Raw genomic sequence first — 18,687 nt, forward strand, 5'->3', positions numbered from 1 at the left:
TCAACCTCCTAAACTCCAATGAATATAATCCCAGGATCCTCAGACTTTTATCGTATGTTAGGCCTACCATTCCTGGGATCATCCGTGTGAATCTCCGCTGGACCCGCTCCAGTGCCAGTATGTCCTTCCTGAGGTGTGGGGCCCAAAATTGCTCACAGTATTCTAAATGGGGCCTAACTAATGCTTTATAAAGCTTCAGAAGTACATCCCTGCTTTTATATCCCAAGCCTCTTGAGATAAATGACAACATTGCATTTGCTTTCTTAATTACGGACTCAACCTGCAAGTTTACCTTTAGAGAATCCTGGACTAGGACTCCCAAGTCCCTTTGCACTTCAGCATTATGAATTTTGTCACTGTTTAGAAAATAGTCCATGCCTCTATTCTTTTTTCCAAAGTGCAAGACCTCGCACATGCCCACGTTGAATTTCATCAGCCATTTCTTGGACCACTCTCCTAAACTGTCTAAATCTTTCTGCAGCCTCCCCACCTCCTCCATACTACCTGCCCCTCCACCTATCTTTGTATCATCGGCAAACTTAGCCAGAATGCCCCCAGTCCCGTCATCTAGATCGTTAATATATAAAGAGAACAGCTGTGGCCCCAACACTGAACCCTGCGGGACACCACTCGTCACCAGTTGCCATTCCGAAAAAGAACCTTTTATCCCAACTCTCTGCCTTCTGCCCGACAGCCAATCGTCAATCCATGTTAGTACCTTGCCTCGAATACCATGGGCCCTTATTTTACTCAGCAGTCTCCCATGAGGCACCTTATCAAAGGCCTTTTGGAAGTCAAGATAGATAACATCCATTGGCTCTCCTTGGTCTAACCTATTTGTTATCTCTTCAAAGAACTCTAACAGGTTTGTCAGGCACGACCTCCCCATACTAAATCCATGCTGACTTGTCCTAATCCGACCCTGCACTTCCAAGAATTTAGAAATCTCATCCTTAGCAATGGATTCTAGAATCTTGCCAACAACCGAGGTTAGGCTAATTGGCCTATAATTTTCCAGCTTTTTCCTTGTTCCCTTCTTGATCAGGGGGTTACAACAGCGATTTTCCAATCCTCTGGGACTTTCCCTGACTCCAGTGACTTTTGAAAGATCATAACTAACGCCTCCACTATTTCTTCAGCTATCTCTAGGATTCTAGAACTCTAGGATGTAGCCCATCTGGGCCCGGAGATTTATCAATTTTTAGACCTCTTAGTTTCTCTAGCACTTTCTCCTTTGTGATGGCTACCATATTCAACTCTGCCCCCTGACTCTCCGGAATTGTTGGGATATTATTCATGTCTTCTTCTGTGAAGACTGACACAAAGTACTTATTCAGTTCCTCAGCTATTTCCTTGTCTCCCATCACAAAATTACCAGCGTCATTTTGGAGCGGCCCAATGTCAACTTTTGCCTCCCGTTTGTTTTTAATGTATTTAAATAAACTTTTACTATCATTCCTAATGTTACTGGCTAGCCTACCTTCAAATTTGATCCTCTCTTTCCTTATCTCTCTCTTTGTTATCCTCTGTTTGTTTTTGTAGCCTTCCCAATCTTCTGACTTCCCACTACTCTTTGCCACATTATAGGCTTTCTCTTTTGCTTTGATGCATTCCCTAACTTCCTTTGTCAGCCATGGCTGCCTAATCCCCCCTCTGATAACCTTTCTTTTCTTTGGGATGAACCTCTGTACTGTGTCCTCAATTACTCCCAGAAACTCCTGCCATTGCTGTTCTACTGTCTTTCCCACTAGGCTCTGCTCCCAGTCGATTTTCATCAGTTCCTCCCTCATGCCCCTGTAGTTACCTTTATTTAACTGTAACACCTTTACATCTGATTCTACCTTCTTTCTTTCAAATTGGAGATTGAATTCGACCATATTATGATCACTGCCTCCTAAGTGCTCCCTTACTTTAAGATCTTTAATCAAGTCTGGCTCATTACATAACACTAAGTCCAGAATGGCCTGTTCCCTCGTGGGCTCCATCACAAGCTGTTCCAAAAAGCCCTCCTGTAAACATTCAATGAATTCCCTTTCCTTGGGTCCACTGGCAGTATTATTTTCCCAGTCCACCTGCATATTAAAGTCCCCCATGATCACGGTGACCTTGCCTTTCTGACATGCACTTTCTATTTTGTGGTGCATCTTGTGCCCCTGGTCCTGACCACTGTTAGGAGGCCTGTACATAACTCCCATTATGGTTTTTTTGCCTTTGTGGTTCCTCAACTCTACCCACACAGACTCCATATCATCCGACCCCATGTCGTTTAGTCCTATTGATTTAATTTCATTCCTAATTAACAAGGCAACCCCGCCCCCTCTGCCCACCTCTCTGTCTTTTCGATAGGTTGTGAATCCCTGGTCCTGAACCCCCTGCAACCATGTCTCTGTGATGCCTACCACATCATACCTGCCAGTCGCAATCTGGGCCACAAGCGCATCTACCTTGTTCCATACACTGCGCGCATTTAAATATAGCACTTTACTCTATTGACCGTCCCTTTTTGTTTTCTTAGTGTGGTGGACCTTGGTTTACTGAGCCTTTCCATACACTGTGTCATATTTTGTGGGATGGGGACTATTGTAACCTCTCCTGAGTTCTGTCTTTTCGTGCTTTTTTGTATTCCTAAGCAGCTACGCTTCCCACTGATTACTTCACCTCTTGGTTCCCTGACTTTCCCTTCCCCCCCCCCCTCCCAAATCTTTAGTTTAAAGTCCTATTGACCTCCCTATTTACTCTTTTCGCCAGAACACTGGTCCCAGCTCGGTTCAGGTGGAGACCATCCCAACGGTATAGGTCCCCCCTGTCCCAAAACTGATGCCAGTCTCACATGAAAAGGAACCCCTCATTCCCACACCACTCTTTCAGCCACGTGTTAACTTCCCTTATTCTTGCCTCCCTATGCCAATTTGCACGTGGCTCGGGCAGTAATCCGGAGATTATGACCCTTGAGGACCTATTTTTTAATTTGAATCCTAGCTCTTTATAATCTCTAAACAGGTCCTCTTTCCTATGTTGTTGGTACCGACATGGACCACAACAACTGGATCCTCCCCCTCCCTCTCCAGTATCCTTTCAAGCCGGTCAGAGATGTCCCGCACCCTAGCACTGGGCAGGCAACATACCATGCGGGACTCTTTATCCTGCTCACAAAGGATACTATCTATCCCCCTGATAATAGAATCCCCTACAACTACAACTTGCCTACCTTACTCCCTCCCCTTGAATGGCCTGCTGAACCATGGTGCCTTGGTCAGCTGACTCATCCTTCCTGCAACCCTGTTCGCCATCCACACAGGGAGCAAGTGCCTCATACCTGTTGGACAGAGTCAAGGGCTGAGGCTCCTGAGTTCCTGAGTTCCTGACTGCTGGTTCCCTTTACCTGCCTGACTTGCAGTCACACCCTGCTGTCTCTGGCCACTAGCAGGATTTAAACTACTTACTCTGATAGGTGTGACTGCCTCCTGAAACACAGTGTCCAGGTAAGTCTCCCCCTCCCGGATGTGCCTCAGTGTTTGAAGCTCAGACTCCAGCTCATCAACTCTGAGCCGGGGCTCTTCGAGCAGCCAACACTTACTGCAGATGTGGTCGCTGCAGCTCGCAATGGGATCTGCCAGCTCCCACATCAAGCAGCTCAAGCACATCACCTGACCAGCCATCACTAATTAATTAATTAGTTTAATTTAAGTTTATGGTGGGGGCAGCTTCAATCAATCAGACACTACCCTGCACTTTTAACTGAAAATCAGCACAATGAGATTAACCACTTACCTTTCCTGGGTTACCTTGCTGCACCAAACTAGCAAATTCTCACTGTCTGCATCTCTCTCACTCCGGCTGTGTCTCCTTGACCTGCGCAATGCTAATAATATAATATAATAATGCTAATAATAATATAATATGGCACTTACCTCACACCAATGGGTCTTACTACTAGGTTAGAGGAGGAGGGCGGGTGGGAGACACTACACTACAATTTATTGGTTGGGGAGGGTGGGGGGGGGGGGGGGGTGTTCTTCCCAGAAGTCCGCGGGTCGAAAAAAATAAAACAGAAAAGAAGTGTTTTTTTAAAAGGAGAAACTTACCTCCCAGAAATCACTTGCGCACCGCTCCCGCTGAAGTCGACTGGCCTGCTCCTGTGAAGGTAAGTGTTTTTAAAGGAGAAACTTACCTCCCAGAAATCACTTGCGCACCGCTCCCGCTGAAATCGACTGGCCTGCTCCTGTGAAGGTAAGTGTTTTTAAAGGAGAAACTTACCTCCCAGAAATCACTTGCCCACGGCTCCCGCTGAAATCGACTGGCCTGCTCCTGTGAAGGTAAGTGTTTTTAAAGGAGAAACTTACCTCCCAGAAATCACTTGCGCACCGCTCCCGCTGAAATCGACTGGACTGCTCCTGTGAAGGTAAGTGTTTTTAAAGGAGAAACCTCCCTCCCAGAAATCACTTGCGCACCGCACCCGCTGAAATCGACTCCCACAAGTCCCGAAAGATGTCCTGTTAGGTAATTTGGACATTCTGAATTTTCCCTCTGTGTACCCGAACATGCGCCGGAATGTGGCGACAAGGGGCTTTTCACAGTAACTTCATTGCATTGTTAATGTACGCCTACTTGGGACAATAACGTTTATTATTATTATCCTTTTGTCCACACTGTCACTGTGTGTGTGGAGTATCACGCTGCTAACACGGAGTAAACATAATTCTATTCTGTTTTTAACATTAAGAATTCTTACAACACCAGGTTAAAGTTTAATAGGTTTCTTTCGAGTTACTAGCTTTCGGAGGGCAACTCCTTCCTCGGGTGAACCTTGATTTTCAGGACAGCAGCCGGTGACTAGTGGTGTGCCTCAGGAGTCGGTGCTGGGACCACAACTTTTCACAATATCCATTGATGATCTGGAAGAAGGAACTGAAGGCATTGTTGCTAAGTTTGCAGATGTTACAAAGATCTGCAAAAAGACAGGTAGTACTGAGGAAGCAGGCGGGCTGCAGAAGGGCTTGGATAGGCTAGGAGAGTGGGCAAAGAAGTGGCAGATGGAATACAATGTGGAAAAGTGTGAGGTTATGCACTTTGGAAGGAGAAATGGAGGTATAGATTATTTTCTAAATGGGGAGATGCTTAGGAAATCAGAAGCACAAAGGGACTTGGGAGTCCTTGTTCATGATTCTCTTAAGGTTAACGTGCAGGTTCAGTTGGCAGTTAGGAAAGCAAATGCAATGTTAGCATTCATGTCGAGACAGCTAGAATACAAGACCAGCGATGTACTTCTAAGGCTGTATAAGGCTCTGGTCAGAATCTATTTGGAGCATTGTGAGCAGTTTTGGGCCCCTTATCTAAGGAAGGATATGCTGGCCTTGGAAAGGGTCCAGAGGAGGTTCACAAGAATTACCCCTGGAATGAAGAGCTTGCCATATGAGTAACGGTTGAGGACTCTGGGTCTTTACTTGTTGGAGTTTAGAAGGATGAGGGGGGATCTTATTGAAACTTATGTTGAGAGGATGTTTCCACTTGTAGGAAAAGCTAGAAGCAGATGACACAATCTCAGAATAAAGGGACACGCCTTTAAAACAGAGATGAGGAGGAATTTCTTCAGCCATAGGGTGGTGAATCTGTGGAACTCTTTGCCACAGAAGGCTTTGGAGGCCAAATCACTGAGTGTCTTTAAGACAGAGACAGATAGGTTTTTGATCAATAGGGGGTTCAGGTGTTATGGGGAGAAGGCAGGAGAATGGGGTTGAGAAAAATATCAGCCATGCTTGAATGGCGGAGCAGACTCGATTGGCCGAGTGGCCTAATTCTGCTCCTATGTCTTATGGTCTTATGGTCATTGTGGGCATTTTGTTCCAAATGACCCTTTATCATCTGTCACTTCTTCTGGCACGTTTTGACACCAAAAGGCTCAGGCAGCTACGAGGAGAAGATCTCGGAGTTAACAGTGGGTTTAGACAACATCACTACTCAAATTCCTAAATCAATAATTGTCCCTTCGCTGCTCTCAGCTTGAGAATTTTATCAAACAATGTGATTGACGAGTTTACCAATGGGTGATAGTTTTCAATTCATTCACATGAAGAGATCACTTCACGGCCTAGCCGGATGTAACACATTTTAAATACAAGTGCTGTTATTAATTTATTTTGGGGCTCTGTTATTGCATATATTATTCAGGGGTAACAGTGGTTAGCACTGCTGCCTCAAAGCACAACGCACCCAGGTTTAGTTCCGGCCTGTGTGGAGGTTGTCCTCCACGTGTGTGCGTGGGTTTCCTCCGGGTGCTCCGGTTTCCTCCCACAGTCCAAAGATGTGATGGTTAGGTGGATTGTCCATGCTAAATTGTCCCTGAATCTGAAAAGGTTTAGATGGGGTTACAGGATTATGGAGATAGGCCGGGGGAGTGGGCCTGGGTGCTCTTTCAGAGGGTTGGTGCAGACTCAATGAGCCGAATGGTCTTCTTCTGTACTGTAGGGATTCTATTCTGTAAAGTATAAAGTAGTTAGAGATGTTGTGTAATACGTTATTGATTTTATTTTTTCTACTTGATGATGTGGTGCCCATGAGTTTGGTTCATGTTATTTCTGATAACCGTTATGTTCTCCGGCATGGTCTACTAGATTATTGTACATTGTTGTCTCATTCACACAGTTCAGTGTCAATAAAATACATTAGCGATTTTTAGCACAGAAAAGGAGTTGGTCATGTAACCCCAATTTTAAAAAAGGGAGGGAGTGAGAAAATTGGGAATCATAGAACGGCTAGCCTGACATCGGTGGTGGAGAGAATACTGGAGTCAATTACTATGGATGAAATAACTGAACATTTGGAAAGTGGGGACAGGATCGGTCCAAGTCAGCATGGATTCACCAAAGGGAGATCAAGCTTGACAATCCTTCTGGAATTTTTTGAGGATGTGACCAGTAGAGTGGTCAATGGTGAAGCAGTGGATGTTGTGTATCCGGACTTAGGGGCGGGGGGGGGGGGGGGGGGGAGGGGTTGGGGGTGGTGGTAATGTATTGATGTAAATAGAAAATTGGTTGGCAGACAGGAATCAGGGAGTGGGACTAAATGGGTCCTTTTCAGGGTGGCAGGCAGTGACTAGTGGCGTATTGCAGGGTTCAGTGCTGGGACCCCAACTGTTCACAAAATACACTAATGATTTGGACGAAGGAATTGCATGCAATATCTCAAAATTTGCAAATGACACTAAGCTAGGTGGCAGAGTGTGCAGTGAGGAGGATGCAAAGAGGCTGCAGGGTGACTTCGACAGGCTGGCTGAGCGGTCATATACTTGGCAAATGCAATATAATATGGGTAAATGTGAGGTTATCCACTTTAGTGGCAAAAACAGGAAGACAGATTATTATCTGAATGGTGGCAGTTTAGGAACAGGGGAAGTGTAACGAGACCTGGGTGACATGGTGGAACAGTCGCTGAAGGTTTGCATGCAGGTACAGCAGGTGGTGAGGAAAGTTAATGGCATGCTGGCCTTCATAGCGAGAGGATTTGAGTATAGGAATAGGGGTGTCTTGCTGCAGTTATACAGGGCCTTGGTGAGGTCACACCTTGAGTATTGTGTGCAATTTTGGTGTCCGAGTTTGAGCAAGGACATCCTTACTATTGAGGGTGTCTAGCAAAGATTCACCAGACTAATTCCCAGGATGGCAGGACTGACATATGAAGAAAGACTGGATCGACTGGGCTTGTACTCACTGGAGTTTAGAAGAATGAGAAGGGATCTCATAGAAACATATAAAATCCTGATGGGACTTGTTGCTATCTCTCGGTTGGCTCTTAATTCGTAATTTGCTCTGTTTGTTTAACCTTTGCTCTAGAGTCGCCGGGTATCTTTGTGATACCGCCACGAGGTTCAAGTTCAAGGACTGATCAATAACTTAACACACCAATTAGTAAGATTCAAATCAAAACACATTTATTATACACAGTAAATCACTATTCATGCATAAATTCTACTTTCTAGACTATTCCTATCACTAAAAGGCCTATATTTAGCTTCGGAACTGACCCACCAGGTCAGGGGAACAAATGGCCTTTCGTTCAGGCCCTGAGTCTGCAGGATTCAAAAGCTGGTATGTACTGGTAGCTAGGAGCGCCTATCTCGTAGCGAGCATTGACTTGAGACTTACTTGGTTGGTGCGGCCGCTGGACAGTTCACTCTCAGGGGTTGCTTCACGTTGCTGAGTGACCCTACCCAAGAAGAACAATTCGAACTTGGCGGCTTTACTTTATAGTCCCCAGGGACGGACCCCGTACCTGGTTCCAAGTGGTTGGACTGCGTTCCGATCACTTGGATCGATTTCTCCAATACTGGAGTTGTTCCCTGATCGCTGGGTGGTCCCTAAATATCCGTTGGCCTTCCTTTGTCTTGGCTCCTGCTGGCGCCGAGGAGTCTGGCTTGGCTTTATTCACCTTAACTGTTGCAATTGTGCCTTGGAATTGCTCATCGCTATGTAGATGGCTGCTGGTTTCAGTGCTGTCTGGTTTTTTACAGGTTTCAATACACATGATTTCTGTACTTGCTAGCCTTTGCCTGTGTTGGCTGAATTTCCCTTCGGTCTTTGCGGTTCTCCATTTTAAGTCGGGAAGTGGCCAACCCAGGTGGCTACAGACTGGACAGGCTAAATACAGGAAGAATGTTCCCGATGTTAAAGACTTCCAGAACTAGGGGGTCAGAGCCTGAGAATAAGGGGTAAGCCACTCAGGACTGAGGTGAGGAAGAACGTCGTCTCTCGGAGAGTTGTGAGCTTGTGGAATTCTCTACCACAGAAAGCTGTTGGGTCCAGTTCATTGGACATATTCAATAGGGAGCTGGGCGTGGCCCTTGTGGCGAAAGGGATCAAGGGTATGGAGAGAGAGTGGGAATGGGATACTGAATTTATATGATCAGCCATGATCATATTGAATGGTGGTACAGGCTCAAAGGGCCGAATGGCCTACTCCTGCACTTATTTTCTATGTTTCTATGTCGGGGTTGAGCATTGACAAGAAACTACCAAGAGAAAAGGTGGAGATTTCACAAATAAGCCACTAAAATTATGATTTTTCTTTGGATGTAAGTGTAATTTAGCTGCTGTCGTAATCTCACCAGCACACATTCTACTCATCCATCTCTCTCTCTTTAATTTCTAATTGTTGCAGCAAACTTGGCAGCGATCGTGATCCTGTCCCGAGGAAGATGTGGCTTCTCCCGATGTATCACCTGCTACTTGGTGTCTATGGCAGTGTCAGACCTCATGGTCACTATCAGCTCTGTGATACTAAACCGGATTGCTGGCATTTATTTCCCATTCACTTTCCTGTCCATCACACACGTATGTCGTTGCCGGGCTGTCCTAAACTGCACAGTGTTTGGAGTTTCTGTATGGCTAACAGTGGCTTTCACCTTTGACAGATACGTGGCAATTTGTTGCCAAAATCTGAAAACAAAATATTGCAGAGCGAAGCCAGCGGCAGTTGCCATCGTGGCAATTTGTATATGTTGCTTTTTTGCATCTTCTTTCCTGTATTTGATTTATAAACCGTTGTACATAATTAATGACGTGCCGTGGTTCTGCAGTGTAAAGGTCATGTTTTATACATCACCAGTATGGATCGCATATGAATGGACAATCCGCATTTCCACCCCTTGTCTCCCATTCATTCTGATTATATTGCTCAATGCTCTGACCATCAGAAACATCCGAGTGGCCAACAGAGCCCGCAGGAGACTCAGGAGCCAGAACAATGGAGAGAATGAGAGTGACCCAGAGATAGAGCAGCGGAGAAAGTCCATTGTTTTACTGGTCGCCATCTCGGGCAGCTTCATCCTGTCCTATGTGTTAACTGTGATTGCCTTCCTCTACGCTAGGATTGCGGGAACTACTTATTTCTCTGGCTCCAACTTCGAGGAATCAAATTATATTCTGGAGGAAAGCGGAATTATCTTGCAGGTGCTCAGTTACTGCAGCAACCCGTTTATTTATGCTGGGACACAGAGTAAATTCCGAGACGAGTTAAGGAATGGGGTGAAATATCCATTCATTCTGATCCGGAAAATATTTAAATAATGCCAACAGTCCAATGCTGTAATAATTCACCGTTATCGTCCACGTATAAATATTATCCAATCCCAGTTACATTGTCATATTTTGTGTCGTTTATCCTCTGAACGATTTTAGAAATATACAAGCCTGATCACCGCACAGATCAGATTTTAACCTCTTTTCAGTTAGTTGCCAATTCTCTTCCCCATCGAATAAATATTTTGACATTCTGCGGTGTCCGTGCAAAATGCAGGAGCGAGATTCTGACCACTCAGCTGCCATTGAACAGGAAACAATTCTGTGTAATGTGGGGGCCTCGATAGCTCTCTGGGTGTGGATTGAATGCTAACGTTGAGCCCTCAATGTATTCTCACAGTAACTTCACTGTAGTGTTAATGTAAGCCGACTTGTGACAGGAGGAAAGATTATTATTATAACGAGAATGTGGACTGCCCAGTGCATTGCTCTTTCCTCAAAAAACGCCCAGGCACACTTGTAACCTTGTGTAGCCAAGCTGTGTCCATATTCATAAGAGCAGAGCAATTTAGCGAAGAAAAAGATGAATTCACGTCCAATCCATTGCACACTCTGCTAGTATTCGAGGCACACCCAGACAGGCAGTCCCAGACAGGCAGAGCCAGGCAGGCAGAACCAGACAGGCAGAACCAGACAGGCAGTCCCAGACAGGCAGACCCAGAGAGGCAGAGCCAGGCAGGCACACCCAGACAGGCAGTCCCAGACAGGCAGTCCCAGACAGGCAGAGCCAGGCAGGCAGAACCAGACAGGCAGGCCCAGACAGGCACTCCCACACACGCACACCCAGAGAGGCACACCCAGACAGGCACTCCCACACACGCACACCCAGAGAGGCACACCCAGACAGGCAGTCCCAGACAGGCAGACCCAGACAGGCAGAGCCAGGCAGGCAGAACCAGACAGGTAGACCCAGACAGGCACTCCCACACACGCACACCCAGAGAGGCACACCCAGACAGGCAGTCCCAGACAGGCAGAGCCAGGCAGGCAGAACCAGACAGGCAGACCCAGACAGGCAGTCCCAGCCAGGCAGTCCCAGACAGGTAGACCCAGACAGGCAGGCACAGACAGGCAGACCCAGGCAGGCAGAACCAGACAGGCAGTCCCACACAGGCAGACCCAGACAGGCAGACCCAGACAGGCAATCCCAGACAGCCAGTCCGCACTGGTGATGGTGGGGAACTGGAGGGAGCTTGATTGTGCGGGGCTACATTTGTCAATTGGCTCTTTGTTGCTTCTCGAAGCTCCCGCTGCCGGATCGCCGTCATGTCTTTGGCAGCGTACCGGAACACTCACTGTGTGTGGGGGACGCGCTGGGATGTCACGGGACACTCACTGTATGTGTGGGACATTCTGGGCTGAGGCAGCGTCCCGGGACAGTCACTGTGTGTGTGGAAAACTCTGGGCTGAGGCAGCGTCCCCGGAGACTCACTGTGTGTGTGGGATGCTCTGTAGTGAAGTGATCCTGAATTTACACAGTTCAACCTCTGGTATGACCTAGGAACCAACTTCCACCAAACAATGGCATTTACCAAATTCAAACAAAATCTGGCAGAATACCAGCCAGATTTTCGCTTGCGTCAGCATCTCTCTCACCTTGCAGCCAATCACTGTCCGTTTCTTCCTGCCTCTGTATTTGTTCTCCACCTGGCTCCACAGTGGATGAGAGAGGGACAAGCAGCAGGATTTTACCCGAACTCTCCATTCACTTGCTGCCAGCAGAACGCGGGGACTACACCTTCAATCAGCGGGTTACTGCCCATCCCGGGGACACTCCAACCAGGAGCAAAGCTCAGAATACACCGAGCACAGGCTCAGAAACATGCAGGTACAGTATACCCCGCTCACTTCACCTCCGAGCAGCATTTACACAATCCCTCAGTGAGTGGCCCTTCCTTTGAGCTTCTTCTGTTGTATTCAGCTCCTGTGGCCTCAATGGACTGAATAATTTGAGTTCGAAGTTTTCTTGTCATCACGCCCGAGATTCGGACCCTGATCGGCGTGGGGGGGGGGGGGGGGGGGATTATTGTGCCCGTGTGAGCATCAAAATCTGGCCCAATACCACTCAAATTTTCGCTTGCTTCATAATCTCTCTCACTTTGCAGCCAATCACTGACCGTTTCTTCCTGCCCCTGTCTTTGTTCTCCACCTGCTGCACTTGTGACCTTTTCAGCTCTGATGTGAAACGACAAATGTCACTGAACTGATTCTGGCACAGCTCTTTTCTGTGACACTGCGATTCAGCTTCATTGAACATTCTGCTGGACAACAATAAAGCATCATTCCCTGACCGGGAATTGAACCCGGGCCGCGGCGGTGAGAGCGCCGAATCCTAACCACTAGACAACCAGGGAAACTGACAAACAGGGTTTTAACCCGTCTGACAGTATATCATTCGCCTTTCATTCTTATTTCCCAGGTTTAATTAGAAATATACAAAATTACATATTTAGAATGAACACAAGTGACATCTTTAGCTAATCACAACAGCAATTGTTGTTCGCTGGAATATGAAATCGACAGTGAGGTGAAATAGCCCAACAAGCTGCTCATGTGTAACTTCCAATTTCCAAAACCCACCAACTTGATCACTGTGGCTCCTGTGAAACTTACAACGCAACATCCGGCAGACATTCATCAGTAAATAGAAATAACTCATTTCAATTGTTAAAAACATTTTTTGTCGCAATTAAGTTTTGATCAAAATTTGAAGTTTCCAGTTTATGTTGATCTTTTTCTGAAGTGAAACTATCACGTTTGCTGAACAGACACAAACTCCCCTGTTTCAGACAGGGCAGGAACATTAAAACTTACTCATCTGTAATTATGAGGTAAAGCTTCCTCGTTCCGATTTGTTGTTAAACATTAACACAACACGTCATCTCACAGCCTTGTGACATTTACACTTTTGGAATGTGTTTCTCTCTTCCCCGGCTCCACAGTGGGTGAGAGAGGGACAAGCAGCAGGATTTTACCCTAATTCTCCATTCACCCGCTGCCAGCAGAACGCGGGGACTGCAGCTTCAACCAGCGGCTAACTGCCCATCCCGGGGACACTGTAACCAGGAGCAAAGCTCCCAATACACCGAGCACAGGCTCAGAAACATGCAGGTAGATTATACCCCGCTCACTTAACCTCCGAGCAGCATTTACACAATTCCTCAGTCAGTGGAACATCCTTTGAGCTTCTTGAGGTGTATTCGGATCCTGTGACCTCAATGGACTGAATAATTTCAGTGAGAAGTTTTCTTGTCGTCACGTTGGAGATTTGCACCGAGATCGGGGAGATATTTCTGTCTGTGAGAGCAATATTATCTGGCCCAATACCACGCAGATTTGCGATGCGTCAACATCTCTCTCACTTGCATTGCAGCCAATCACTGACCGTTTCTTCCTGCCTTTGTATTTGTTCTCGACCTGATGCACTTGTGACTTTTTAAGCTCTGATGTGAAACGACAAATATCACTTAACTGATTCTGGCAGAGCTCTTTTCTGTGAAACTGCGATTCAGCTTCGTTGAACAGTTTGGTGGACAATAATAATTCATCATTCCCTGAGCGGGAATTGAACCCGGGCCGCGGCGGTGAGAGCGCCGAATCCTAACCACTAGACAACCAGGGAAACTGACAAACAGAGTTTTAACCCGTCTGACAGTATATCATTCGCCTTTCATTCTTATTTCCCAGTTTTTATTAGAAGTATACAAAATTACATGTTTAAAATGAACACAAGTGACATCTTAAGCTAATCACAACAGCAATTGTTGTTCGCTGGACCACGAAATCGACAGTGAGGTGAAATAGCCCAGCAAGCTGCTCATGTGTAACTTCCAATTTCCTAAACCCACCAACTTGATCACTGTGGCTCCTGTGAAACTTACAACGCAACATCGGGCAGACATTCATCAGTAAATAGGAATAACTCATTTCAATTGTTAAAAACATTTTTTGTCGCAATTAAGTTTTGATCAAAATTTGAAGTTTCCAGTTTATGTTGATCTTTTTCTGAAGTGAAACTATCACGTTTGCTGAACATAAACAAACTCCCCTGTTTCAGACAGGGCACGAACATTAAAACTTACTCATCTGTAATTATGAGGCAAAGCTTCCTCGTTTCGATTTGTTGTTAAACATTAACACAACACGTCATCTCACAGCCTTGTGACATTTACACTTTTGGAATGTGTTTCTCTCTTCCCCGGCTCCACAGTGGGTGAGAGAGGGACAAGCAGCAGGATTTTACCCTAATTCTCCATTCACCCGCTGCCAGCAGAACGCGGGGACTGCAGCTTCAATCAGCGGCTAACTGCCCATCCCGGGGACACTGTAACCAGGAGCAAAGCTCCCAATACACCGAGCACAGGCTCAGAAACATGCAGGTAGATTATACCCCGCTCACTTAACCTCCGAGCAGCATTTACACAATCCCTCAGTGAGTATCATTTCCTTTGAGCTTCTTCTGTTGTATTCAGCTCCTGTGACCTCAATGGACTGAATAATTTGAGTTCGAAGTTTTCTTGTCATCACGCCCGAGATTCGGCCCCTGATCGTGTGTGTGTGTGGGGTGGGGGGGTGGGGGGGGGGGGGGATTATTGTGTCTGTGTGAGCATCAAAATCTGGCCCAATACCACTCAAATTTTCGCTTGCTTCATAATCTCTCTCACTTTGCAGCCAATCACTGTCCGTTTCTTCCTGCCCCTGTCTTTGTTCTCCACCTGCTGCACTTGTGACTTTTTCAGCTCTGATGTGAAACAACAAATGTCACTGAACTGATTCTGGCACAGCTCTTTTCTGTGAAACTGCGATTCAGTTTCATTGAACATTCTGCTGGACAACAATAATTGATCATTCCCTGTTCGGGAATCGAACCCGGGCAGCGGCGGTGAAAACGCCGAATCCTAACCACTAGACCACCAGAGAAACTGACACGGAAAAAAATGTAACCTGGGTTTACAGTATATCATTCACCTTTTGTTTTGGTTTCCGAGTTTTCATTAGAAGTATACAAAATTACATGTTTAAAATGAACACAAGTGACATCTTCAGCCAATCACAACACCGATTGTTGTTCGCTGTAACATGAAATCGACAGTGAGGTGAAATATTCCCAAAAGCTGCTCATGTGTAACTTCCAATTTCCTAAACCCACCAACCTTATCACTGTGGCTGCTGTGAAACTTATCCGGCGGACATTCATTAGTAATTCCAAATAACTCATTTCAATTTTTCAAAACATTGACAGTTAATCCTTTCCGCAATTAAGTTTTAATCAATATTAGAATTTTTGTTGATCTTTTTCTGACGTGAAACTCACGTTTGCTTAACATACACGAACTCCCCTGTTTCATACTGGGCATAAGTAAGAAACTTACTCATCTGTAACTATGAGGCAAAGCTTCCACGTTCCGATTTGTTGTTAAACATTAACACACGTCATCTCACAGCCTTGTGACATTTATACTTCCACAAGTTTTGAATGAGATTCTTTCTTCCCCGGCTCCACAGTGGGTGAGAGAGGGACAAGCAGCAGGATTTTACCCAAACTCTCCATTCACCCGCTGCCAGCAGAACGCGGGGACTGCAGCTTCAATTAGCGGGTTATTGCCCATCCCGTGGACACTCCAACCAGGAGCAAACCTCCCAACACACCGAGCACAGGCTCAGAAACATGCAGGTAGATTATACCCCGCTCACTTAACCTCCGCGCAGCATTTACATAATCCCTAAATGACTTATGCTTCTTTCGTTGTATTCAGCTCCTGAGACCTCAATGCACTGAATAATTTGAGTGAGACATTTTCCTGATGCCACACCCGAGATTTGCACCCAAATCTGGGAGATACTTGTGTCTGGTGAGCAATAACATCTGGCCCATTACCACCCACATTTTGGCTGACGTCAACATCTCTCCGTCTCTTCCAGCATCTGTACTTGTTCTCGACCTGCTGCACTTGGACTTTTTAAGCTCTGATGTGAAACAACAAATCTCACTTAACTGATTCTGGCAGAGCTCTTTTCTGTGAAACTGCGATTCAGCTTCATTGAACGGTTTGCTGGACAACAATAAAGCATCATGCCCTGCCCGGGAATCGAACCCAGCTCCGCGTCAACATCTCCCTCATTTTGCTGAATTCCAGTCGATTTGTCAAGCATGATTTTCCCTTTCATAAATCCATGCTGACTGTCGTCTTTTAAATTTTTTCCTACTTCAATACTGTGAAAAAAACAACTTTACACCTTGGTTTCGATAAAACTAACTTCGTCTTTATTGACCAAAGTTAGAGAGAGAGAGAGCTGTTAAGGTAAACCTGCTCATTCTTTCTCAAGCTCGCAAAGACATGGAGAAAACGTTCAATATTTATACAAAAGCTGTATCATTTTACAAAAACAGACCTTGTTCAAAAATGTCAATACAGTCATAACTTCTGATCAACCATGTTGTCATAGAAAGACCCTGACTCGGCTTATTTGCAGTATTTTGTCTTTAGAGGATTTAAGACGTGGTCCTATTTTGTTTTTCACCTCTGCCCTCATGATGCCTTGACGCAGATGGACCTAGGTCATGAGGAGGTTGTGTTATTGGGACATTCCTGGATCGTGGCTTTGTTATCAGGTTTTACTAAGGTCAGGCACTATTTTCCCTCTTCTGGCCTTGTATGATACGATTATGTGGATTCTTAGCTTTGTCTAGTTTGTCAGGGTCTGAACTTGGCACTTAGCTGACACAGCTGTCTTACACTTCGTTATAGGCCGTAAAATTCTCAGCCATTGTCATCCAGGGTACCTGGGAATTATGCGTCCATGAGCTATTTGATGTTTTATTCCACACCCTGGACCAATCAAGAACAAACATACCCTTGTTGGAGGGTTTGGTATCGGTCCCTGCCATTCGGTTGTAAGATTACACCTACTCTGCCCCATTGATGGTCCTTCTCCTGATTTACTAAAACATCGGGATCCTTGCGCAGTGCTCGATGGGATGGTAAGGGCAGGGGGATTCGAAACATGGGGATATCCAGGTTGATACCAGGCTAAAAATCTAGTCATCCCATAGCCAGCCAATCTCCAAATTTTCATATCTCCACCGAACCCCTGTGTTCGGTTTTGACGCAGTACCCACTCAACTGTTTCTGCTAAGTGGAATGGGAGTGATTGGAGAGGTAGCCCCTCCTTGGAATGGATGGGGATACGGGTACTAACCCAACAGTTACTTACATTCAATCTGTCAGCATAAATATATGACATATATAGAAAGCTATTAGCACGCAGCTCTTGGTCAGTTTGTTCGCCTACTGTCGAATGGCCATTAAGACCAATTAGTCCAAATAGTCCAAATGTGATAATGAAGATCCTCATTCTGCAACCTCGTTGGGGCTGAAACCAATCTTCTTACAATCCGATAGGTGTACCCAACTCGAACGTCCTTCGAGTTTAACGGCAGTCGGTGTAGTCAGCAATACTTGAAAAGGGCCGCTCCAGCGTTGCCCTAACTTCTCTCTGTCCCAATTCTTTATCAGCACGTAGTCTCCTGGTTTGACTACTGGATATCGAGGGATCTTTGTTCCGGCTGCTGCTGGGAGATGGGCCTGTTTTACCTGCGAGTGGAGAAACTTTAAAGAAAATGTTAATTGCTTCAAATAACTCAGCATTTTATCTCCCATAACGTGGAGGTCTACTCCCTCTAGGGGTTCTTCATGGGCATCCCAGGGAGTCCTCATTGGCCGACCGTAGACTATCTCTGCAGCTGACAGTCCGGACCGCCAATGTGGAGTAACCCTCATGTGAAACAGTGCCAAAGGCAATATCTTTAACCAATTTAATCCAGTTTCTTCGGTCAATTTAGATAATTTTTCTTTTAAGGTCCCATTTGCTCTCTCTACAATTCCTGCTGCCTGTGGATGATACGCGCAGTGCAGTTGTTGTTTAATTTTGAGTGCTTCGCATAATTCATAATTGATTCGAGCCACAAAATGTGTTCCATTGTCTGAGCTCAGCATTCTGGGAATCCCAAATCGGGGAATAATTTCTGTCAATAGTAATTTTACCACCGTATGTGCAGTACAGTTGGTGGTGGGGAAGGCTTCAATCCATTTACTAAATACATCAATGATCACTAAACAATATTTATAGCATTGTACTTTAGGTAATTCAATAAAATCCAGCTGTATGCAGGCAAAAGGACCATCTGGCAAGGGGGTTGTTCCGGGAGGGCATTTAATGCCTTTACCCTTATTATTTTTCATGCAAATAAGACATCGATCCAGACGCATTTGTGCTGCTGTATTCAGATCTGGGTGCCACCAAGTTTTCAAAAGTAGCTGTACCATTCCCTCCTTGCCAAGATGGGTACAAGAATGCAAATAATCAATAAGTATCGGCAATAAAGAATTCGGAATACAAACTTGACCTACTGGGGTAAGCCAGAGGTTTTGTGTCAACGAGTGCGAACACCCCATTGACTTCCATAGTGTGCGCTCAGAATCAGAGGCGTCCCTCTGTAACCTTTGAATTTCAGCTAACTCTGGCATGCCCTTTGTTGCTAGAATAGGTAGCTGATTTAAAGCCTGTGTACCACCTGCGGGAACAATCATAGAGGCTGATGCAGGCGCTGCCT

At 45.7% G+C, this 18,687-nt stretch overlaps 2 non-coding genes across 2 annotated transcripts; both read right to left on the minus strand.

The window, feature by feature from the left end:
* Positions 1–12,355: 12,355 nt before the first annotated feature.
* On the minus strand, positions 12,356–12,427 carry trnae-cuc (transfer RNA glutamic acid (anticodon CUC)). Its single transcript has one exon. It is a non-coding gene; the product is annotated as a tRNA-Glu (tRNA).
* Positions 12,428–13,623: 1,196 nt separating this feature from the next.
* On the minus strand, positions 13,624–13,695 carry trnae-cuc (transfer RNA glutamic acid (anticodon CUC)). Its single transcript has one exon. It is a non-coding gene; the product is annotated as a tRNA-Glu (tRNA).
* Between the last annotated feature and the right edge of the window lie 4,992 nt (positions 13,696–18,687).

The sequence above is a fragment of the Scyliorhinus torazame genome, chromosome 5 (genome assembly GCF_047496885.1).
Source record: "Scyliorhinus torazame isolate Kashiwa2021f chromosome 5, sScyTor2.1, whole genome shotgun sequence".
Taxonomy (NCBI): Eukaryota; Metazoa; Chordata; class Chondrichthyes; order Carcharhiniformes; family Scyliorhinidae; genus Scyliorhinus; species Scyliorhinus torazame.